The sequence below is a fragment of the Caretta caretta genome, chromosome 4 (genome assembly GCF_965140235.1).
Source record: "Caretta caretta isolate rCarCar2 chromosome 4, rCarCar1.hap1, whole genome shotgun sequence".
Lineage (NCBI taxonomy): Eukaryota > Metazoa > Chordata > Testudines > Cheloniidae > Caretta > Caretta caretta.
In genome coordinates, this window is record NC_134209.1 from 109,691,136 (window position 1) to 109,716,854 (window position 25,719).

Consider the following 25,719-nt stretch of genomic DNA (forward strand, 5'->3'; position numbering starts at 1 on the left):
GTAGTGATCCTTTTTGCCCAGGAAAGTGAGAGGCAGACACCACTTCCTAGAACCAGGCACAGTGATAGGCAGGTGCTATGCAAACTTCTTTACAAAAAAGTATTTTACCCTGACCTGCAACTGTAAATGTGGGTCTCAAGAACACAGACTGATCACAGATTATGACCAGCTGAGGACTATCTTTGTGTCATGCACTAAAACCAGCAAACTCATTTCATCTGTGACCCAAACCAACTATGAACTCAGGGCTCTGTATGTGATACCACACTCCATCCATATTCTCCTTCTCTATGCTGAGGCTAAAATACACAATAATCACATATAAATGAATAGCACTGCTGCTTCTAATCAAAAATATCTAACAACAGCACTCTTTAATTTAGGTACTTGTATGGCTCCCACTGCCACAGTATCTGAGCACCTCACATCTTTAGTGTATTTTTCCCTCACACCACCCCCATGAGGTAGGTAAGTATTGTTATCCCATTTAACTGATGGAAAACTGAAGAAAAGAGAGACTAAGGACTTGTCTACACTACCGCTTAAATCGATATAACTTACTGTAAACAAGTTACATCGACTCTAAGCTCTGCCTCCATCTCCCACCAACATAGCTTCTGCCTCTCGTTGAGGGAGGGGGAGTAAATGTGTCGATGGGAAAGCGCTCTCCCATCAATATAGCGCGTTTTCGCCAGACGTGCTACATCAGTGCCGCTGCATCAATGGAACTGATGTCGTGCCGTAGTGAAGACGAGCCCAAAGTGACTTGGCCAAGGTCATATAAGAAAGCTGTGGCAGAGCAGGGATTTGAATCAAGGTCTGCCCGCTCCCAGGTTAGCACCCTAACCACTGGACTATCCTTTTTCTCTATTTATGACATTAGCTCAGGGGTGGGCAAACTACGGCCCATGGGCTGCATCTGGCCTGGCCCACGTTCCAGCGCTCCAGTCGGGGTGCTGGGTTGGGGGCCGGACCACACGGCTCAGCCCCGCTCCAGCGCTCCGGCTGAGGCGCTGGGTCGGGGCTGGACTACCATTTTGTAATTGTGTATTTTATTTTTCCTTCCTATGTCAAGTACTATGCACTTGTCTTTATTGAATTTCATCTTGTTGAATTCAGACCAATTCGACAATTTGTCAAGGTTGTTTTGAATTCTAATCCTGTCCTCCAAAGTGCTTGCAACCCCTCCCAGCTTAGTGACATCTGCAAATTTTATAAACATATTCTTCACACCATTATCCAAGTAATTAATGAAAACATTGAATAGATCCAGAACCACGACTCACCCCTGTGGGCCCCCACTAGATAACCAGTTTGACAATGAAACATTGATAACTCTTCTGAATATGGTCTTTCAATCAATTGTGCACCCACCTTATAGTAATTTCATCGAGACCACATTTCCCAGTTTTCTTTTTCCCAGTTTCCTTGAAAAAAGGATTTTTTTAAATTTTAATCAAACATTTTCATGAAAATTTTCCAATTTAAAAAAAAGCCATTTTTTATTTAAAAAAAAGGTTGTATTCATAAAATTGTGCCCAGCTCTAATCATAACCTCCAGTTCTCTTTTATTCCAGTACTACAAAATGTTGTATCCCTAACTAGAGACATCTAACATTACAGCAGAGAGTAACATGTTATTTTCAATGCTAAGTCTAAGGATTAAACTATATTAAACAGTGAGCTGTTTTGTCATACTTCAATAAGTACTGACCCGCTGGAGTGTATTTAATATAAATTCAGAGATTCTTGACATCAACTTGCTTTTTTAAAAAATAAATACTTGAATCATTTTCCATGTCCACACTTATACTATTTTCAAATGGACCTTCTTTTAAAAAAAACCCACCAAAACCTAACTTTTTGGAACTAAAACTATGAACAGTAATAGAAAAATCAGATTTTCAGGGTTCAATTTTAGTAGTGCCCAAGAGGCAAAGGAACATCATTTCAACCCTTAAAACATGCATCTCATTAATCTAACTAGCCTCAGAATCTCCCTGTAGTCAGCCTCGTCTTCCCTTCCTCATATGCATTCTTTCTGTTTCACTTCCTTCTGTTGTTTTTGTCCTAACTTAGGGACAGATTCTACCCTAAATTACACCAATTTAATGCCACTGAATTCAATGGGGTCTATTTAATGTAAACTAAGGGCTAAATTCTGCTTTAGGAACTGATCCTGCAAACATGTATGTACATGCCTAACTTTACGTCTATGGGTAGTCCTATTAACTTGAATGGGACTACTCAGAAGCATAAAGTTAAGCATGTGTCACAGTTACAAAGTGAGCTATGCTTTCATCCCCTAACAGTCCCTCGAGTGCCCTCTCACGGAACAGGTTGTGCTATCTTCAACCCCTGCAAGGCGGAACTACACAGACCTACCCTACCCCTCTTTCAACAGTTGTGGTGGGTGCTCCATCATTAACAATTTTTAAAACAAGATTGAATGTTTTTCTAAAAGATCTACTCTAGGAATTATTTTGGGGAGTTTTGTGTGTTATACAGGAGACCAGACTAGACGATCACAATGGATTACAACAGATGATCTGGCCTTGGAATCTATGAATCTAGATTGGATCTTTAGGCTGCAGCCCCCCTATTTACCAACCGTGTTAACTCGCCAGACCCAATGGTATTTGCATGCCCTTTTCCTCTGGAGTCTGAGATAGTGGCTGAATAAAGTGACCCAAAAACAGCTTCTTCAACATAAAGCACTATTTATTGATTTACCCAAAGGTACACACTACGCAGCGCAAAGGGATAAAACAATAAAGGCCCATACAGGTTAACCCTTACCTAAATCTTAATCTTTCCTTCAAGGCTTTGGTAAACTCCATTCAGCCAAGTTACCACCATCTTTGGGTTGAGACAAGCAGACTGTCCTGCTGCAGCATGCTTTCTGGATCTCCTTGCACCCTGTCAGCACTCACTCACACTCCTTGGGCAGCTCCCAGCAACTCATTCAGCCTCAGCCTAACTCCTACCTAGGCCAGTGTCACTTAAGGCTTTAATGTCTCCTTTGAGTCTAGACTCAGATCTGGAAAGTGCAAACCTTGCCAGCCTGGTAGCGGCATTCCACAATTAACCAGACAGATCTGCGCACCACAGATTACCCTTATTGTTAGGGGATTCACTGAAAATGGATGGCCAGAGTAATGGACCAATGCCACACTTCATCACAGTCAGTGCTGCAGGACCAGGCTAGGAGCATGTCCTGGGGAAAGAAGGAAATGTGAAGAGACAAAAGATGCAGCAGGAAATCTCAGTGCTTCAGCCATTCTGGGCTGCCAGACAGTCCGTTGGAAATCACAGCAGCGAAGGCATAAATCAGAGCAGCCAGTGTCAATGCACTAGCTTATACCCGGGGTCAAATGGGATCCTAGCAGCCCAAGAGTCCAGGAGGGGCAACAGCAGTTCCCCACTCCCACTCCTGGGCTGCATCTACAACAAGTTCAGCCCAGAGTTGGGGCCAAAATCTTTGACTCTTATGGCTGCAAAAATAACATTCTGAATATGGAGGGCTGAACCTGCAGACAAGTAATTAAACTGATAATAACAGAAACTACACTTGATCTTTTTTCAGAGTAATAGCCGTGTTAGTCTGTATTCGCAAAAAGAAAAGGAGTACTTGTGGCACCTTAGAGACTAACCAATTTATTTGAGAAAACCTGGATTTGTGCTGGCAATGGCGCAACTTGATTATCATACACATTGTAAGGAGAGAGTGATCACTTTAGATAAGCTATTACCAGCAGGAGAGTGGAGTCGGGGGAGAGAAAACCTTTTGTAGTGGTAAACACCCATTTTTTCATGGTTTGTGTGTATAAAAAGATCTTCTGTACTTTCCACAGTATGCATCCGATGAAGTGAGCTGTAGCTCACGAAAGCTTATGCTCAAATAAATTGGTTACACTTGATCTTAGCTCAGTTAAGTGCCAAACACACCACAGCTCCTGGCTACAGAGGAAGACAGACCTCACAGAAGAATTAGCATGACTTGGCAGTGTGGTGGGGAAGTACAAGGAAGTGGTCAGGACTCCACCACTACATAAATCCACAGGCCTGGCTCCCTAGGTAGGGGATGAACAAAGGCCGCAACTGTCATGTCAGCCCATGGAGGTTAGTTGCAGAACAGCCATGCAACCACTCCACACCAGACTACTAAGCCCTGGTCTACACTAGGAGTTGAGGTCTAATTTAGCAGCGTTAAATCGATTTAACTCTGCACCCGTCCACACGACGAAGCCCTTTTTTTCGACTTAAAGGGCTCTTAAAATCGATTTCCTTACTCCACCCCCGACAAGGGGATTAGCGCTGAAATCGGCCTTGCTGGGTCGAATTTGGGGTATTGTGGACGCAATTAGATGGTATTGGCCTCGGGGAGCTATCCCAGAGTGCTCCATTGTCACCGCTCAGGACAGCACTCTCAACTCAGATGCACTGGCCAGGTAGACAGGAAAAGGCCTGCGAACTTTTGAATTTCAATTTCCTGTTTGGCCAGCGTGGCAAGCTGCAGGTGACCATGCAGAACTCATCAGCAGAGGTGAGCATGATGGAGTCCCAGAATCACAAAAGAGCTCCAGCATGGACCGAACGGGAGGTACGGGATCTGATCGCTGTATGGAGAGAGGAATCCATGCTATCAGAACTCCATTCCAGTTTTCAAAATGCCAAAACATTTGTCAAAATCTCCCAGGCATGAAGGACAGAGGCCATAACAGGGACCTGAAGCAGTGCCGTGTGAAACTTAGGAGCTGAGGCAAGCCTACCAGAAAACTAGAGAGGCAAACAGCCACTCCGGGTCAGAGCCCAAAACATGCCGCTTTTATGATGAGCTGCATGCCATTTCAGGCGGTTCAGCCACCACTACCCCAGCCGTGTTGTTTGACTCCTTCAATGGAGATGGAGGCAACACAGAAGCAGGTTTGGGGGACGAGGAAGATGATGATGATGAAGTTGTAGACAGCTCACAGCAAGCAAGCGGAGAAACCGGTTTTCCCGACAGCCAGGAATTATTTCTCACCCTGGACCTGGAGCTAGTACCCCCCGAACCCACCCAAGGCTGCCTCCCGGACCCGCCAAGCGGAGAAGGGACCTCTGGTGAGTGTACATTTTAAAATACTATACATGGTTTAAAAGCAAGCATGTTTAATGATTAATTTGCTTTGGCATTGGCGGCTCTCCTGGATGTACTCCCAAAGCCTTTACAAAAGGTTTCTGGGGAGGGCAGCCTTATTCCACCCACCATGGTAGGACACTTTACCACACCAGGCCAGTAGCACGTACTCGGGAATCATTGTAGAACAAAGCATTGCAGTGTATGTTTGCTGGCGTTCAAACAACATCCGTTCTTTATCTCTCTGTTATCCTCAGGAGAGTGATATCATTCATGGTCACCTGGTTGAAATAGGGTGCTTTTCTTAAGGGGACATTCAGAGGTGCCCGTTCCTGCTGGGCTGTTTGCCTGTGGCTGAACAGAAATGTTCCCCGCTGTTAGCCACGGGAAGGGGGAAGGGGCTAGCCACATGGTGGTGGGAGGCAAAATGCAACCTTGGAACGAAAGCACATGTGCTACGTATGTAATGTTAACAGCAAGGTTTACCCTGAAAGAGTGTACCCATTGTTCTATAAAATGTGTCTTTTTAAATACCACTGTCCCTTTTTTTTTTCTCCACCAGCTGCATATGTTTCAAGGATCACAGGATCTTCTCCTTCCCAGAGGCTAGTGGAGATTAGAAGGCGAAAAAAACGCACTTGCGATGAAATGTTCTCTGAGCTCATGCTGTCCTCCCACACTGACAGAGCACAGATGAATGCGTAGAGGCAGACAATGCCAGAGTGCAGGAAAGCACAAAATGACCGGGAAGAGAGGTGGCGGGCTGAGGAGAGTAAGTGGCGGGCTGAAGAGAGGGCTGAAGCTGAAAGGTGGCGGCAATGTGATGAGAGGAGGCAGGATTCAATGCTGAGGCTGCTGGAGGATCAAACTAATACACTTCAGGGTATGGTTGAGCTGCAGGAAAGGCAGCAGGCGCACAGACCTCCACTACAGCCCCTGTGTAACCAACTGCCCTCCTCCCCAAGTTCCATAGCCTCCTCACCCAGATCATAGAATCATAGAATGTCAGGGTTGGAAGGGACCTCAGGAGATGCCCAAGAACGCGGTGGGGGGGCCTCCAGACACCCAGCCACTCCACCCCAGAGGATTGCCCAAGCAACAGAAGGCTGGCATTCAATAAGTTTTAAAGTTTTAAAGTGCTGTGTGGCCTTGTCCTTCCCTCCTCCACCACCCCTCCCGGGCTACCTTGGCAGTTATTCCTCTATTTGTGTGATGAATGAATAAAGAATGCATGAATGTGAAGCAACAATGACTTTATTGCCACTGACAGCGGTGATCGAAGGGAGGAAGGGAGGGTGATTAGCTTACAGGGAAGTAGATGAACCAAGGGGCGGGGGGTTTCATCAAAGAGAAACAAACAGAACTTTCACACCGTAGCCTAGCCAGTCATGAAACTGGTTTTCAAAGCTTCTCTGATGCGCACTGCGCCCTCTTGTGCTCTTCTAACGGCCCTGGTGTCTGGCTGCGCATAATCAGCAGCCAGGCGATTTGCCTCAACCTTCCACCCCGCCATAAATGTCTCCTCCTTACTCTCACAGATATTATAGAGTGCACAGCAAGCAGTAATAACAGTGGGAATATTGGTTTCGCTGAGGTCTAACTGAGTCAGTAAACTGCGCCAGCATGCTTTTAAACACCCAAATGCACATTCTACCACCATTCTGCACTTGCTCAGCCTGTAGTTGAACAGCTCCTGACTACTGTCCAGGCTGCCTGTGTACGGCTTCATGAGCCAGGGCATTAAGGGGTACGCTGGGTTCCCAAGGATAGCTGTAGGCATTTCAACATCCCCAACGGTTATTTTCCGGTCTGGGAATAAAGTCCCTTCCTGCAGCTTTTGAAACAGACCAGAGTTCCTGAAGATGCGAGCGTCATGTACCTTTCCCGGCCATCCCACGTTGATATTGGTGAAACATCCCTTGTGATCCACCCGTGCTTGCAGCACTATTGAAAAGTACCCCTTGCGGTTTATGTACTTGCCGGCTTGGTGCTCCAGTGCCAAGATAGGGATATGGGTTCCGTCTATGGCCCCACCACAGTTAGGGAATCCCATTGCAGCAAGCCATCCACTATGACCTGCACATTTCCCAGGGTCACTACCCTTGATATCAGCAGATCTTTGATTGCGTTGGCTACTTGCATCACAGCAGCCCCCACAGTAGATTTGCCCACTCCAAATTGATTCCTGACTGACCGGTAGCTGTCTGGCGTTTCAAGCTTCCACAGGGCTATTGCCACTCGCTTCTCAACTGTGGGGGCTGCTCTCATCTTGGTATTGATGCGCTTCTGGGCAGGGGAAAGCAAGTCACAAAGTTCCATGAAAGTGCCCTTACGCATGCGAAAGTTTCGCAACCACTGGGAATCGTCCCAGACCTGCAACACTATGTGGTCCCACCAGTCTGTGCTTGTTTCCCGAGCCCAGAATCGGCGTTCCATCACATGAACCTGCCCCATTAGCACCATGATGCCCACATTGCCAGGGCCCGTGTTTTGAGAGAAGTCTGTATCCATGTCCTCATCACTCTCGTCACCACGCTGACGTCGCCTACTCGCCCGGTATCGCTTTGCCAGGTTCAGTGCTGCATATACTGCTGGATAATGCGTGTGGTGTTTAATGTGCTCCTAATTGCCAAAGTGATCTGAACGGGCTCCATGCTTGCCGTGGTATGGAGTCTGCACAGAAAAAAGGTGCGGAACGATTGTCTGCCGTTGCCCTGACGGAGGGAGGGGCGACTGACGACATGGCTTACAGGATTGGCTTACAGGGAATTAAAATCAACAAAGGGGGTGGCTTTACATCAAGGAGAAACAAAAACACCTGTCACACAGAATGGCCCCCTCAAGGATTGAACTCAAACCCCTGGGTTTAGCAGGCCAATGCTCAATCCTCCCTCTGGTATTTCAGGCAGGACTTCACGGAGGGAGGGAGGGAGGGGGGAGCAAATGAATACAAAACAAATCTGGTCTATTTCTTGTTTTGATCCATTCCATCTATCTTTTACATCTTTGGCTGGCAGCAGACAGTGCAGAAGGACTGCAAGTCATCCACATCTCCTGCCTGCTCACCATAAGATGGTACAATAGGACTGCTTGCAGGACTGAAAAGAATGACCTGGTCGAGTCACTCTAGTCCCTGCACCCATATCTGCCCAGGCGCTCCCGATCGACCTTACCAAGGCGGCCAGGAGCACCTCGGACATGATGAGGATAGTTTTCAGGCCTATTGTACTGTCTGCTGCCACAAGGCAATGGGTTGCTGCTGCTGCGTAGCAATGCAGTACCACGTCTGCCAGCACCCAGGAGACATACGGTGACAGTGAGCTGAGCGGGCTCCATGCTTGCCGTGGTATGGCATCTGCACAGGTAACTCAGGAAAAAAGGCACAAAACGATTGTCTGTCCTTGCTTTCATGGAGGAAGGGAGGGAACAGGGGCCTGACGATATGTACCCAGAACCACCTGCGACAATGTTTTAGCCCCATCAGGCACTGGGATTTCTACCCAGAATTCAAATGGGCGGCGGAGACTGCGGGAACTGTGGGATAGCCACCCACAGTGCAACGCTCCGGAAGTCGACGGTTGCCTCGGTATTGTGGACACACTCTGCTGATTATATGCACTTAGAGCATTTGTGTGGGGACACGCACAATCAACTGTATAAAAATGCTTTCTACAAAACCGACTTCTATAAATTCAACCTAATTTCGTAGTGTAGACATACCCTGAGTTGGAGAAAGGATTCCTTTTTCTCCCTGTATCCTCTGAACTACCCTGAAGGAGGCACAGTTGGTCTTAAAAGAGGCAAAAATTTACCCCATTTGTCTCTACAAAATGTTGGCTGTGAAGCCTAATGACAATTCAATCAACATTGTAAAATACTTCACTGCTGATCTTTTTAGCAGAAACATCAAACTACTCTGGAATTCTGGGTAGAGTTTTGGCCTGTGGGCAGAATTCTGGAATGTGCACAACAGTTAAGTAACACCACTTTGCCTCTCAATCTGACCCCGAGATACAGGTTGTCTGCACCCATGCTGATAGATTCATTTAAAACACATCAGCCTTACAGCACATACAAGTATAAATGACAAGAATATGCTTGAGATATGTGAATGATAGGTGCAGGAGGTGTCACCGTTATTAAGGAAAAGTTTTCACCCTTTTGGTAAAGATTACACACTCAATTCTCCCCTTTCCTGTAGCGCATCACATAAAACCTACTAGATTGTTCTCTGGGGCAGGTGGTTATAAATTTATAATTTCTGTCATTTTGTTTTCAACTTCATTTTAGGTTTTCAATCTGTTTTATTGTTATAGGATTGAAATAAGTACTCAGAACTGCGTAGATCATATCATGTAAGCACTACTATTGTATCTGTGTCAGTCCCAGGACACACTGTATAATATCATGTCATAGGATGCTTTTAATTTTCAAATAGTTTTAATTTGATCAGCTAGACAACAAAGAAAAAGACTGCACTAACCAGTCCTCGGCACACTCACAGCAATTTATTATCTATTCCTTCACTTCTTCTACAACCCTAATTGGTATATATGCATAATGTCACGGCCAATTCCAGAAATCAATGCTTCTCACTAAATTCCCCAGTAATTTCTCAGCTATCATGTACTTTCATAAAATCCCGGCTCTTCAAGGAGTCTTTCCATTGACTTCAGTGGGCTTTGGATCAGACCACACATTTCGCTCTGTTTTAAAACCTGGGTAAGTCCTTTGCCTTGATAATAACCACACCTAAAATAATTACTGTCACAGCTATTTTAACTAGTACTTTGCTCTATGGCCTCAGATGAATTAAAAACAGTTAAATGGAGTGAAAAGAAACAATTAAGCTTATTTTCAGGAAAATGGCAACAGACTCTTGATTATGCTATGAATTACAAAATGAAATGTGTAATAAACAAATCTGCAAATTATAAATAGTTTACTGTTCCTGCTCTTGACATCTGTTGCTATGTGCTACTGCTGACAATAGAAGTGAATACTCTGCTGCCTGACATTTTGGGTATTGAAGTTTCTGAAACAGTTTAATATTATCTAAACTAAAAAAAATTAATAGATGCATTAACAAATCAGCACTCTAAAAGTCAGAAAAAACCTGCTGTTTGCAAAGAATATAGACACAAGCTGACTTGCTAGACAAGTTATAATGTTGAAGCATGAAAAAAATATGCAACTGCCAATCATGTTACAACCTCAACTTCACTTCTCTTCATCTATTCAATGACATGTCCAGAATGTCACAAAAATGTACACCTAGAGGCACCAATTTTTCATTTGACTAAGGTCTGGGAATTCCCATTTGAAGTAGTCACTTCATGGAATGCATCCATTTCCCTTTTGACTTGTCATTTTTCCTCCTCGATTAGTAGTTCAGCCAATAGTATTTTTGTACAGTGCTTACAAAAAGTTTCATAGTTTGACCATTTTATATTTCATTACTTATAAAGTAGTTCATGAGCATTCTTATACCATTATTACCATTGTCACAGCTCAGAGCCATTTGTGCTTTAATACACGGCAAAAGTACATTTTATTCACTGTGTACAGTAATGTTCCACTCAATCTCTGGATTTAACTGGGGTCACAAATCCCTCCATCTGTACTGCAGCAGTTTTCTACTGTAGAGCTGCAGTATTAGCTTCTTTTCTAAATAAAATGCAACACACAAGGTCTCAATCTTTTAGAACTGCACTAAAAATAGTTACACATATGTCATATCTCTCCTGCACACTCTCTTCTTTTAAATGAATGTTAACGTTAAAGGGATTGTAGTCCTGTTAACTGTGTTTAAGGGATCTAAATTCGCATTCTGAGACCCCTGGACTACCAGAGGCTGGCTTCACCCCTATGAGAAGAGCACTGTGTTCATCTCAAAAGATCACTCTTTTTCTTTCTGACATCTGGAGCAATGTTGACAAGTTCTAGAGGGAATTACATCTTGTGCTCCTGAGCTAAAAGAAGGATTGTAGAGATAATGATATGGACCCTTTATGGGGAAGAGTAAAGAGAAGGAAATTGTGGACTCTTGAAGTGCTCAGATTCCACACAACATACACCCTACACAAAAATTAAGCAAACTTTTTTAAAATGGCAAGGTTGGTTTAGTTTATACTAACAACCACCAGAATATTCTGCGTGCACCCACAGCAGGCAATGAAGTATCCATTTTCCAGCACAGGTGCAGCTATATCCTGCCAGCTCAGGTGTTTTGACCACTCTGCAATGAAAATCGCACATTGGTACAAATGCCTGCTTACACTGTTGTTAGCTCTTGTACAGTTTCACTCTTTCTAGGAAATGGATACAAAACTGTTTGGTGTGTAAAACCCCAGAACAAAGGTAGTATGTAAGATTGCCCTGAACTCATTCTGTTGTGCCTCAGGGCTGTAAATAATATGATCCTCTACCAAAAAAGATTTCAAAATATAAGCAAAAAGAAAAGGAGTACTTGTGGCACCTTAGCGACTAACCAATTTATTTGAGCATGAGCAAGTGAGCTGTAGCTCACGAAAGCTCATGCTCAAATAAATTGGTTAGTCTCTAAGGTGCCACAAGTACTCCTTTTCTTTTTGCGAATACAGACTAACACGGCTGTTACTCTGAAACCTGTCAAAATATAAGGTGCTCTTACATAAACAACATACAGGTTCAGGGTGTTCAGAGCAGACAGGGCACCTCTGTATCTCCTTGCTTGCATCATTTAAACCAGACCCTGTAAAGTCATTTTGGCAGATCTTTTGAGCCTCAATGAGCACAGATCTAATCTGAGGATTTAATCCACACCACTATCAGCCCAAGCAAGGAGGAAGTGGAACAGGCAGATGTCATCGGAACGGCCAAACAGCACTGCATTTTGGCATGTCCATAAACTCGTTTCAATTATTTTACTTCACAAAACTATAAAATTGCCCCAGATTTTAAAAGATTAAAAACTTTCGTATTTACTATGCTGGGGGAGGGGGCAGGTGTATCACAGTGGACGGTGTGCACTGAACAATTTATACCCACACCTCCCTATTAAACCCCCCCCCCCCAGCCACCCCATCCCACTCTGGGTCGCGCTGCCCCCAAGTTCGGGGTCTATTTCGGCCCGTCTCAAGCAGATCTACAGGAAGGGTTGCAGACGCTCAAACGACTTACCAAAGGCAGGATGTGCGGGCGCGCGAGGAAGCGCCGCTCCGCGAGCGCGAGAGAAGGAGTCCGACCCCACACGGTATTTAGGGCGGGGAAGGGCAGAACCCAAAGCGGAGCGGGCTGTATGTTGCCTCGGGAGCAGCATGCAGCGCGCTGGATGTCCCTGCTGGTGCCCGAGCCCGCTGCCGGCCTGCGCCGGGGTCGCTGTAGGCGCCAGAGGGCCCCGCCGTGGCTGCTCTCTTTCCCCGAGGAGGCTGCCCGGGCTGGGGACGGGGAGCCGCGACAGGCGCTGCTCCTGGGGCCCGAGAGAGGGACCCCCTCCCCGCTGCGGGGCGCAGCTGCAGCTCGGCGCGGTGCATGCGGGGCCGGCGCTGGAGGGCGCCTCCTTTTCCCGCCCGCCCGCGCGTGTGACTCGGCGCCGGGGGGCGGGGGGCAGCCCCGCTCCGGCCTGGGAGGCGCCGCTCGGAGAAGCCGCCACTTACCGAACGATCCGAAAGCAACAGGAGCCCGCCCCGGCGCGCCTCGGGGCACTGGGACCAAGCGCACTAGGACCCGGTGCAGCAGGGACAGTCCTGGGCTGCCGGTCACATGCGAGCAACAGCTGCACGGCAGGGACATCTGCTGGGTGCGTGCCGCTTCCTGGCTCCCGGCCTGGTCGTGTCAGTGCTGGGGGGGACGGGGTGTGCGACAGGCAAACCCCAGCTCGCCCTCTCCTCCAGGGACCTTCTGTGCTGGAGCGGCCTGGCACCTCCTGAGGGGCGGCCTGCCCCAGCGTTGCCCAGCAGAGGAGAGGCTCGCTCACTGGATTCAGTTTAAGCAGAGATGGGGCCTGAACAGAGCTGGAGGGGGAACCAATTTCAGGGGGAGGTATTGAAAATTTGACGTTTTCATTTTGCAGGGCTCAAAACAGACCAATTTTTGACACTAACCCCCCCCCCCATTTGTTTTGGTCATATTTTTTTTAAAATAAACTGTGTTCTAAATGGTTAGCCGAACTTTTTGATTTCCCCCAAATCAGGTTTGTGGTAAACAAAAAAATTTCTACAGCAATTGCAACTAGATTAGCAGTATGAATCTTGATTAAAAGAGTGATGAGAGGTATCACACAAATTTGGGGGAAAAATTAGAGTTTTGTGAAAAAAAATGTGTTGAAATAAAAGGCCATTTAAAAATACATATTTTCATTCAAAAAATGTTGACCAGCTCTGGTCCCAACATTAGCAATTCCTTCGGTCCAGTTTGTTGGTTTGGGCCCATCTCTAATTATAAGGTAAGTCTTTAAAAGTACCCCAAAAAGAACAGGCGTACTTGTGGCACCTTAGAGACTAAGAAATTTATTTGAGCATAAGCTTTCGTGAGCTACAGCTCACTTCATCGGATGCATGCAGTGGAAAATACAGTGGGGAGATTTATATACACAGAGAACATGAAACAATGGGTGTTACCATACAGACTGTAATGAGAGTGATCAGGTAAGGTGAGCTATTACCAGTGGGGGGGGGGGACAGGGGACGGACTTCTGTAGTGATAATCAAGGTGAGCCATTTCCAGCAGTTGACAAGAATGTGGGGGGAGGGGGAATAAACATGGGGAAATAGTTTTACTTTGTGTAATGACCCATCCACTCCCACTCTTTATTCAAGCCTAATTTAATTGTTTCCAGTTTGCAAATTAATTCTAATTCAGCAGTCTCTCAGAGTCTGTTTTTGAAGTTTTTTAGTTGAAGAATTGCCACTTTTAGGTCTGCTACTCTAAAAGTACCCCGTTGTTCTCTGAAATAAAGTTGCTGCTGTCATTCCATTTCTCTAGTACCACTATCCACATGATGTAAATCACTGTTTGATTTCCTCCGTACCAGAGAGGCTAAGGTGTGCATGGACCTGGAGAATGAACTATCTTTTCAATCTCCAAGGTGCTCCTTTCACACTAGGCTCCAATTCTGAAAAATACTTCGGCCTTGTCTACATTGGCAAGTTTCTGCGCAGTAAAACAGCTTTCTGTGCTGTAACTCCCCAGGTGTACACACTACCAAGGCACTTAGTGCACAGAAACTGCGCAGTTGCAGCGCTGTAAAAAAACAAACAAACAAAAAAAACCACCCCCACAAGAGGGATACAGCTTTCTGCAACACAGCACCAGTATAGACACCCTGGTCGATTACAGCGCTGCAGTTGGCCTCCGGGAGGTGTCCCACAATACCTCTTCTCACCTCTCTGGTCATCCGTTTGAACTCTACTGCCCTGCCCTCAGGTCACCAACCGTAAGCCTCACGCCTTAAATTCCTTGGGAATTTTGAAAGTCCCCTTCCCGTTTGCTCGGTGACGCGTGCAGTGGTCTCAGCGCATCTTTCCAGGTGACAATGCCTGCTCCACACACCAGGTGATCCTCCACTTGGAACAATGCCGAGTGCTGGTCCTCATCAGCTTTTGGGGAGAGGAGGCTGTCCAGTCCCAGCTGCGCTCCAGCTGTAGGAATTACAATACTTACGGACAGATTTCACAGTGCATGACAGAAAGGGGCCATGACCGGGACACCCTGCAGTGCAGGGTCAAAGCGAAGGAGCTGCAGAACACTTACCACAAGGCGTGGGAGGCAAACCGCCACTCCAATGCTGTGCCTATGAGCTGCCAGTTCTACAAAGAGCTGGACATGATACTCAGTGGCGACCCCACCTTCACTGCGAAGCCCACTGTGGATACTTCAGAGTGGACCAAGCCAGAAGACGACTCAGAGATCAGAGATGTATGCAGCCAGGAGCTCTTCTCTACCCCGGAGGAGGCTAGCCAGTCACAGCTGTCAGAGCTTGGCGAAGCACGAACAGGAGAAGAGGAATCTGGTAAGTGGCTTTGATTTTGGGAATCTCTGAAGCAAATTGTGGGGGGCAGGAGGGTTGCAGAAAGAAGGCTTGTGTCTGCATGATGCGTGTACCACCACATGCCTAGTCTGAATGGCGGAACAGGGTGTTGATTGACTCCCTCACTTCACGGGAATCTGCCTCAGAGATCTCCACGAAACTCTTTGAGATACTGGGTAATCCGCTGCTGCAGGCTCTTTGGCAGAGCTGCTTTGTTCCTTGCCCCATTAAGGGTAACTTTCCTGACGTCACCTGGGGGGGTGGGTGGGAGATTATTGCTGCACACAGGCGAGCTGCATAAGAGCCAGGGCAGAAGGCGCAGTCTTGGAGAAGACCCTCCCTTGATTCCCTGCTCACCCTCAGCAGCGAGATGTCTTCCATAATGAACACAGCCTGTAGAAAATGTGGGGACAGTAATGATTATAAGGCCCCTCCCTACAGTGCTGGCTCTCCCCAGGAGCCACGTGCCCAGTGTACACTATGGAACACTGATTTCCCCTGCCCCTGTGGTTTCTCACCATTTTGGGGGCTTTGTGGCTCATGTATGCTTGCCTGGGGTCAGCCAGTTAGTGACAGGTATGTGAATAGTGGCGGTGTTTTAAATCACTGAATCAGTGGTTGAGTGTTGCAAACAATACTGCTTCTGTAAAATGTTGCATTTTGGCTTCACAGGTACGACCTTGGGAGCCCAGCCTCCCTCTTTGTTATCGCCAGCTGAATGGCTGCGCAGAATTAGAAAGCAGCCACGAAAAACTAAAGAGGACTTTCTGCATGATGTCATGATGCACTCCGCAGCCAAAAAGCAAGAATTGAAGGAGTGGTAGGACAGCAAGAAGAGGGACCGAAAGGAGAATGCGGCATGCTAAAACAAAGCCATGGAGTGGCTCTTAAAAGTTATGGAGCGCCAAGCAGACGCGCTCCAGGCACTACTAGCACTACAAACCGAGCAGCTCCGCACCCGCCCTCCCCTGCAGCCGCTGTCACAAAACTCTTTCCCATGCTGCCCTCAGACACCGCCAGCACACTCCTGTCAACCTCCTGGCTCCAGTCTGTACCCCCTGCATTCCACTCCTGCCCCATCACAGTCCAGCCCTGCGGACTCCCAGTACCCACTGCACTCAACACTCGTCCCTCTGCAGTTTAGCCCTCCTCAAGAACAGTACCCACTGCAACTGTATTCCAAAGGACAAGGTTGCCTAGGATACCTGGACATACACAAATCTTTAACCATCCTGGGACCCCACCTCCTCCTGGGACCCATCCTTTCCCCATCCCCCACAATGCTGATGTGTTTTTTTGTTTGTCTCTCTCCTCCGGTTGTTGTTTTTTAATAAAAATGCTTTCAGACCAAAACAAATCTTGATTCCATTAACTGAAAGCAAACAGAGCCCTGCAAAGCAACAGACAATTTTCTTAAACCTTCATAGTGCATCGTCTGCACCAATCACAATCACCTCCTAGCATTACAAGCACTGCACTCCTGAGCATAGCAACAAATATTAGTGGATTTCAGCTTCACATTGCTGCCTCAAGGTATCCCTGATCCTTATGGCCCTGCGCTGCACCTCTCTAATAGCCCTGGTCTCTGGCTGTTCAAATTCAGCCTCCAACCCTGAGCCTCAGTGGTTCAGCCCTGAGTGAAGCTTTCACCCTTCCCTTCACAAATATTATGGAGCGAACAGCACGTGGCTATAAACATAGGAATAGTGTCATCGGCCAGGTATAGCCTCCCACATAGGCAGCGCCAGCGGGCCTTTAAACAGCCAAAAGCACACTCAATAGTCATTCTGCACTTTTTCAGCCTGTTGTCGAACCGCTCCTTGCTGCTGTCAAGTTGCCCCGTGTATGGCTTCATAAGCCACAGCATTAAGGGGTAGGCACGGTCTCCCAGGATCACAATGGGCATTTCGACTTCCCCTATGGTGATCATCTGGTCCAGGAAGAAAGTCCTTGCTTGCAGCTTCCTGAACAGGCCAGTGTTCCGAAAGATGCATATATGTCATGCACCTTTCCGGACCAGCCTGCGTTAATGTCCATGAAATGGCCACTGTGATCCACAAGTGGCTGGAGAACCATTGAGAAATACTCCTTCTGATTTATGTACTCAGTGGCTAGGTGGTCTGGTGCCAGAATTGGAATATGCGTGCCGTCTATTGCCCCTCCGCAGTTAGGGAAGCCCATTTGTGCAAAGCCATCCACAGTGTCATGCATGTTGCCCAGAGTCACGGTCTTTCAGAGCAGGATGCGATTAATAGCCCTGCATACTTCCATCAACACAACTCCAACAGTCAACTTTCCCACTCCAAACTGGTTAGCAGCCAATTGGTAGCAGTCTAAAGTGCTTCCACAGTGCAATCACCACGTGCTTCTCCAACGACAAAGCAGCTCTCATTCTTGTGCCCCTTGCACCACAGGGCTGGGGTGAGCTCATCATACAGTCCCATGAATGTGGGTTTCCTCATTCAAAAGTTCTGCAGCCACTACTTGTCATCCCAGATGTGCATGACGATGTGATCCCAACACTCAGTGCTTGTTTCCCAAGTCCAAAAGTGGCGTTCCACTGTGGTCAATACCTCCATGAATGCCACAAGCAATTTCATGCCGTAGCTTCTACGCATGGTGAGATCAATGTTGAGCTCCTCTTGCTTTTGTAGTTTAAGGAATAACTCCACTGCCATTCATGAAGTGTTAGTGAGAGCGAGCAGCATATTGGTCAATAGTGCGGGATCCATTCCTGCAGACCGAAGAGGCAGAGCGCACAGTGCACAAACCATGGAAAGATGGCACCAAATGCAGACGGAGCACAGGGATTGCTGGGATGCGAAGCAATGCATCACGGGGCATTGGGGCAGGACCCAGGATTCCCCACGTCCCCCTCTGTCTTCCCACAACTCTTAGTGGCAGAAGAGGAAGAGATACTCTGTGAGATAGCTGTTCAGAGTGCACCACTCCGAATACCACTGCAAGTGTCGCAAGTGTGAACATGCTAATGCACGGGCAGCTGACAGTGTGAACACACAACAGTGGTTTCCCTTCAGTGATCTCTGAGCAGCACTGTAACTCTGCAGTGTAGACGTACACTTCCACGTGTACTTAACTCTAAACAGGTGAGAAGTCTTATAGGCAGTGGGAGTGCTCACCTGCTTAAAGTTAAGCATGCACATGTTTGCAGGATCAAGGCCTTAGGAAACTTTCTGTGCTGTAACTGTTCAGTGAATAGAGGACTCTAATCTAGTAGACTATCAATCAGACACCTTTCATAAGCACTACAGTAACAAAAATTAAGAACTTAATTCTAACTTTGGTGCATAGGCTCACACACACATTTAGGCTTGTGAGATTTAATTTTTTTATAATTAAAATGAATAGCAATTTTAAAGCTTTTTTGATGTTTATCAATTTAAATTTTCACAGGTGTGCAAAATTATGGGGGGATCAGACAATTATTTAATGATAGTGGTGTCTCTCAGATTTTGCAGTCAGACAGCTGTCAGTCAGACAATTCCTGTGTTGTGGCCCATACAGTGAAATTAGCAAGATTCTAGACGGTTTCATGGCTGCTTTTCAGAGAGCAGCAGCCCAGACAGACACCAGAACTACTCACAGGGGATGAGGAGACAAAATTAGCTGAGACACCCCACCCCACCCCGCAAGCAGCCAGGAGAAAGGATAGAGTAAAAGGGACAATCACTCAACTTAGAAAGAAAGAAAGAGCTGCTTTTCCCAATAGCTGGGGGTGAGGAGTTCAAATATATCAGACATCTAATAGCCAGAGGCTGATATGAAAGATGGAGCCATAAACTGAACAGCACCTCAAGTAGAAATCCTAGCTCACTCTTCATCACCAGCAGGGAATGGCAGTGAAGCTAGACTAGGTCTGCACTGGAGTTCATTTAGGGGGCCCTCCATTGTCTTTCCTATCACCTCTAGCTCATATGCTTAATCCTCTAGCTAGTAGATTTTTTGTCAATTTTTCAAGCTCTGATGCAGGGTTTTATAGACCAAAATAAATTCTTTAAATGGCACTTACATTTGCAGTGGTTTAACAGTCACATTTTCTTTGGTAACTTTCCCCCCCTTCTCTTTCAATACAAGGTTTTTAGCTACAGCTAAAGTGAGAGAAAAACAAAAGCAATCGTCTTTATACTGGCAAACACCTTGAAAATTTAAATTCAGGAGCCCATACAAGCAGAGAGAGATGATCTATTTAATCTAACCAATCTATCTAGGCTTTTATATTGTATTTATCAGTATAGGGTAGTATCAGTGTGGTATCGAATCATCCCAGAACACAGCTAATTACCCAGAGTAAAGAAATTTGCAATTCACTGTATTAAGAAATAACTGTACAGATATACAAAATTTCATAACTAGTGTACAGGGATTTGCATACTGTACTATTCTTGAGAAATAACTCAAGATTGGTTATACAGATTGAAATTTCCAGAACAAGCCCGAGTTAATTGTATGTATGAGGAAACAATATACAGTTAGTGATAGGTAATTAACACATCCCTACACTCTGGCTGTGACCATTTTATTTCAGAGTTGTTGTTTTTTTTAATTAAAAATCATTCCAATTCATCAACAAGTAAATATCAGTGGCTTTTGAAAGTAATTATTTTTCTTGTAATTACCTGTTTAACAATGTACTCAAATGCAATGATAGGAATGACCTAATATTAACAAGATACAGTGGAGAGACACACACAGGTCACAACAAACAGGGCGAAATTCTGCTGTCAGTGGCAACAGTGTATATCTGGAGTAACTCCATTGATTTCAGTGGAGTTACCCTGGACTTACACTGCTGTAACTAATAACAAAATGTGGTGTTTACAAATTATGTACAAGAAAAAGTTGATGGCGAGACAGTGAATTATTTTAATGAGGAGAAGCATTGTTACAAACATCAGGTTTATTGCCAATAAGAGGAGAACAAATGGCTCACTCATATGAGACAGGAAGTGCTACTGAACAGCAGGGCAGTGAAGCTGCAATTATTTTTTCAGATTCTGCCTTTGCAGCAAAAGAACACTTCAGAAGTGATTTTGCTGTTTACTTCCTATTCTTTCCTCTTTCTTATTGCCGTCACATTTATCTACCTCACAAACAAAGTTTGGGTATATCCACCCTAATACAGTGAAACATTACAATACTATTAACTAGCACCATTGTGCTACAAAAACATAACATTGTATGCGTTTGGTCACAGGACGCCTGTAAAGCAGTGGTTCTCAAACTTTTTTCCCCATGGACGTGAAAATTGCTGAGGGTCTCGGCGGACCACTTAATGATCATTCCAAATGTTGTTTGTACCGTTAGCTAACTATTGTAAAGCACTTTGGATAAAAGCGCTATATAAAAAAAAACCTTAATAAACAACATTTTTTTGTTTTTCAAGTAAAAGCAAACAAATCATATTTTAATATCAGTAGTCTTACCTTTCTAATGTGATGGATGTGCCCTCTGTCCCTTGCCGAGCTGGGAAGGAGGGGGGTATCTCCCTTTCTACCCCACCGCAGCAGCCCCCAAGCTGGGGCTCGGAAGGAGAGGGGTCTCTCCCTCTCTCTCCCATCACAGCAGCCCCTGAGCTGGGGCTGGGAAGGAGCAGGGTCTCTCCCCCGCCACAGCAGCCACAGAGCTCAGCCTGGGAAGGAGGACCATCTCTCCCCGGCAGCCGCAGCCCTGGAGCTGGGGAAAGTCACCTCTTTCTCTGGCCACTGCAGCCCTGCACATTCCCAATTCCCCCCACCCCTTCTTCTCACCCCACTGCCCCCTCCCACCTACCCCCTAATCCCCCAAGGCCACCATCTCACCTTACATATGCGTCTTCTTCAGGGTCCAGGCACCTAATTAGTGGAACAATGCTTCCATGGCTCCACTAATTAGGTGGGTGGCCCCTCATTCTCTTGTGCACAACCACCCAGGCGCGCACCTTAGAGGGAACTATCCATGGACCACCTGAACACAGACCACAGTTTGAGAACCTCTCCTGTAAAGAATAGGAGACAGTTATTGGTGTATCATCTTATTGTCATTATAACAAAAGAGCTTATGTAGCTATTTTGGTTTATTTGATGAAAATCTATTTAATACATGTTTAAGGGCCTAATCCAAACCCTACTGAAGTCAATGGTAGACTTTCAATTGACATCAATAGGCTTCGGATAAAGCACTAAATCAGGGGTTCTCAAACTGGGGGTCGGGACCCTTCGGGGTCATGAGGTTATTACATGGCGGGTCGCAAGCTGTCAACCTCCACCCCAAACCCCGCTTTGCCTCCAGCATTTGTAATGGTGTTAAATATGTAAAAAAGTGTTTTTAATTTGTAAGGGGGTGTTGCACTTAGAGGTTTGCTATGTGAAAGTGATCACCAATAAAAAAGTTTGAGAACCACTACACTAAATTCTTATCTAATGACTTCTGGTTCTATTTATATATTGTTCCAGCTACTCCTATAAGCAGAATTTGAATGATGCCATTTATCACAGTGTATGTTTGAATGCTTTATATTTTGCAAGAACACATAACAGAATTTTAGAGACTCTAAGGTGCCACAAGTACTCCTTTTCTTTTTGCGGATACAGACTAACATGGCTGCTATTCTGAAACATAACAGAATTTGTTTATAATTGTCTTCCCAGGCAAGGACAGTTCTGATAATACAACCACAAGTAAACAGTCATAACAGAGCTGAGCCGTTGTCACGTTAGGCATGTTGCTTTTGTATTTTTGCACGCTTATTTTAGGATTTTCTGATTTGTCACCCATCCCCATAAGTACATTTAAAAATGATTTGCCAGTGAACATACCAGTATTTTAGGCTTTTCCTTTTGTTCAGAAGCTGCTCTTATGTATCATCTAGTTCGCATTTTATTTAGATGTTCCTGAGAATGTAATTGGATAATTGAATATGCTCATTCTATTGTTCAAAACGTTTGGACAGTGTGTGACCTGATTTCATTTACCTGGTTTTCTGAAGAGCAATAGCCAGAAAACAAAATTATTCCTTCCAATGGGGAACCAAACTACAGAATATAGCATTTTGGCTACAGGTGTGCTTTTATAATGCAAGGAAATGCTATTTAAAGAATGAAATTTGCTAAACAAAGAAAACTTTAGGTCAGTTCAGTCATGCTCATGCCTAACTTCTCCTGTTTCCATCACTCTTCTGTGCAGGCTGGAGGGTGGGTTGAGAGTTTTGGTGCTAGAGATATTTTGCTGGGTGATTTTTCTTGGTATAGGATTAAATTATTTATTTTATTTATGTATAGGACCCAGGAGTCCTCAAGCCATGGAGTCCCAAGAGGCCCCAGTCCTGTAAGGATTTATGCATATGCTTAAACTTTACTCACTGTAGATAATCCTACTGACTTTAATGTGGCTAGTCACAGCGTCTAAATAAAGCACATGTGTAAGTCTTTGCAGCACTAGGGCCACAGTCAGCACTCAGGGCTGGTTATTTTTTGTATACTGAAATCAACATCAGAAGGATTGAAATATTAAAACTTTAAAAAGCAGCTACCAAGCAGGAAGGTTTAATTCACAGTAACTTTAGAAAGGATATTAATGACAAGTTTAAGCAATATACATATACAACGAGAGTCATTTTGTTTTATAGACCAATTAATGTGCATGTTAAACTAAAATTAATGTGCATGTATCATTTTTATAGGCACTTGTTAGCTCAGTGGACAGCAACAGCATCAAGTGTTTCCTTCCATATCTCAAATAAATAAATAAAATATTGCTATGTACTAGAAGTCACAGTTCAGGGCAGCAGCTCCCATATTGCCCCTCTATGGGGCAGCAAAGATACCCACTCTTGAGCTTCTGGCCCCCCAGCTGTCTCCTCTCTTGGGTAGAGACACGTGTCTCTCTCCCCCCTCTACTGAGGGTATTTCCAGGCTGCACCAGGTCACAGTGTTATTCCTAGCAAAAGACAGACTGCCTAACCAGACCTGCTTCGCTTCTCCCCACAGAAATGGTACACATTGTAATAGCTACAGTTAGACATTACCACACAATTCTTCCTAAGCTAGCCTATTTTATTCTTATGGTAAAAGCACAACAGAGAATGCACATGAAGAACAATAAAAAAAGCCTACGTGGATGCTAATAAGCTTACCACAGATCACACCCTTGAACATAGGTTCTAGCAGGAGCAGTCCTTCAAAACTCCACCCAGGAGTTTGCCTGTGGTTTCATATTCATCCTACTCTTTGTTGAGAATAAGCACCCAGTCTTATCAGGCCTTACTCCATCAAAGTCCTTCTAACCCTTCCCTAAGGGCTAGGGCCCTGGATCAGAACACAAGCCTAGAATCAGTTCACCACCATGTTATTTATCCCAGCATCCTTTCTTTGTCTGCTGGTCTCTAGAGAATTCAGTCTTAACCCTTGAAGAGACTATTAATAGATAATGAGCCAGACAATTGGTCCCCTCCCCATGGCAAAGCTTCAAAGCATTAGTAACCAGAAGAGGAATTACATAGACATAACATCTCCTCCTAGAAAAGTTACACATACAATCTGACAATAACACATAATGAACAATTGCATTTTTAATACAGTAGACCTTACAGGTATTAATCTTAATTCAGTAAGGTTTAATCAGGATACTGTGTATATGTCACACTAGATGCACAATTTGCAATGAAGGTAAAATGTATTTACTTCCTTCTAGCCAAATTACTTTAGGAAATTTAAAATGAAGGTAATTCAATCTACATTTAAATCATATTTAGGTTGCAGCTAATCAACAAAACTACCAATTTCAAAATGAAAGGTGTCAATCCATCCTTAGCATATCCCATTGTGCTTTTAAATATATAGCATTGCCAATTTCTCATCTTAAACCAACAACATTTTTCTCATTAGTCAGTCAACCAGCTCATTTGCCAGGGGCCTCATTTTCTTAGATGATGAGCAATTGAAGCTTCTGATGACTAACTGGAATTGCAGGTGCTCATCACTTCTAAAGATCAGGCTCATTATGCTCAGCTGTAGTGATTTTGGGATCCAGCTCTCACTAAAACCAACTAGGATTCCCCTTGTGCTCTGGGGCTTAATTCAGATCACAAACATTCTTGATGGTGGTCTTAATAATTATTATTTCTAGAGAAAATATCAGACAGTTCCTAGATATTGCACCTATTTAGTGCAATACTTTCAGCATAGATCTCAGTGGTGAGTATTCATTTTCCATTTTCTTTGCATGTATTCCAGATTCAAGCCTGGTTATTCAGACAGTCCATTTATCCAGTTGTGTGTCTGGGGTGGTAAACATCTCTGTGTTATCTAACTTCAGATTTATTATCTCTCACACAAATTTGATCCTACCTGAGGGATGGCGGAGGAAGACAACTGTGAGGAAGATTTCTAGTTTAATAATGTCTGTTGGAATACATGATCATAGAAATCTAGGGCTGGAAGGAAAGGTTATCTAGTCCATTCCACCTGTACTATATGCCTAGACCATCCCTTACCTGTGTTTATCTAACCTGTTCAGAAATCTTGGACACAGAATTGGACAAATGAACTGTCTGAGTAACCAGTGTTGAACCTTTCCTTCAGAATTCTTTTTCTTCTTTATCTTCAGTTCTTCATTTTAGTTTCAGTTCTGTTTTCTCCTCCCTCTGAAATATGTAAGAGAAGGTTGAGTAAAATCTCTGGAATTAAGTAACGGCTGAGTGACTGTTAGCTCAATCCTATAAACGAGAGGTTTGTTCCTGTGATGTTGGCCTGTTTTAGAGATGTTTGGGGGGAAAAAAAACAGATTTTTCATCACTGAGAAGGCAGAATTAGGTATTTTCTTGGGTCTTTTAAATCCTTGCATTAATCAAAAGGCATTTAATATACAAAGTTGCTAAGCACTTTTTCAAATGTACTTATACAAATCATAATTGGCAAAGTCATCACAAAGCCTCTCCCTTCCCCAGTACCAAAATGCCATCTTTTTTTTCCTTCACCCACTCATATGAATGCTCTACCCAGCTCATTCACACAGAGAAGTTAGGACAAGCACAGCCTCTGACCTCAACTGTCATAGTCTGCATGGGCAGAGCGGTGGTCTCTCATATAGTTAGGACCCAAAGCATGTAAAACTTTATAAGTCAACATCTATATTCTCTTCATATATATCCCCTGAAAAACTAGGTTGTGCAACACATCATACGTGTGTGTGTGTGTGTATATATATATATATAAATTCATGTATACGTGAATGGCTCTGGTACATGGAGGAGAGTACAGAATTTTGTGAGCTGTTCAGGAGACGTTGTCCGGGCCTGTTGAGCCTGTCCATTGGGCTGTGGAAGCAGACAAAGAGGGGAGAACTGACTGATGTAGTAATAGTCAGAGAAGAAAAGAAACATTGTGCGTTAAAGGAGGGCCTGATTAAATTTGGAGGAGATTGTACATATATGTTGGTGCTCTCCTAGGCCGGGGTGGGCAAACTACAGCCCCGGGGGCCGCATCTGGCCCTCCAGACTTTTTAATCCAGCCCTCAAGCTCCCACTGGGGAGCAGGGTCTGGGGCTTGCCCCGCTCTGCCACTCCAGCCGGGGAGCAGGGTTGGGGGCTTTCCCC

General features: G+C 45.0%; 1 protein-coding gene across 6 annotated transcripts in view; it reads right to left on the reverse strand.

Moving 5' to 3' along the window:
- The window catches only part of TBC1D1 (TBC1 domain family member 1), a 213,165-nt gene extending 200,340 nt beyond the window's left edge, over positions 1-12,825 (reverse strand). For 5 of the 6 annotated variants that reach the window (XM_048848603.2, XM_048848601.2, XM_048848602.2 and 2 more), the window contains exon 1: positions 12,281-12,403. The gene's annotated coding sequence lies outside the window, so the exon portion shown is untranslated. Of the gene's footprint in view, positions 1-12,280; positions 12,404-12,756 lie in introns of those variants that run through there. The other variant, XM_075127974.1, reaches the window with a different exon arrangement.
- Between the last annotated feature and the right edge of the window lie 12,894 nt (positions 12,826-25,719).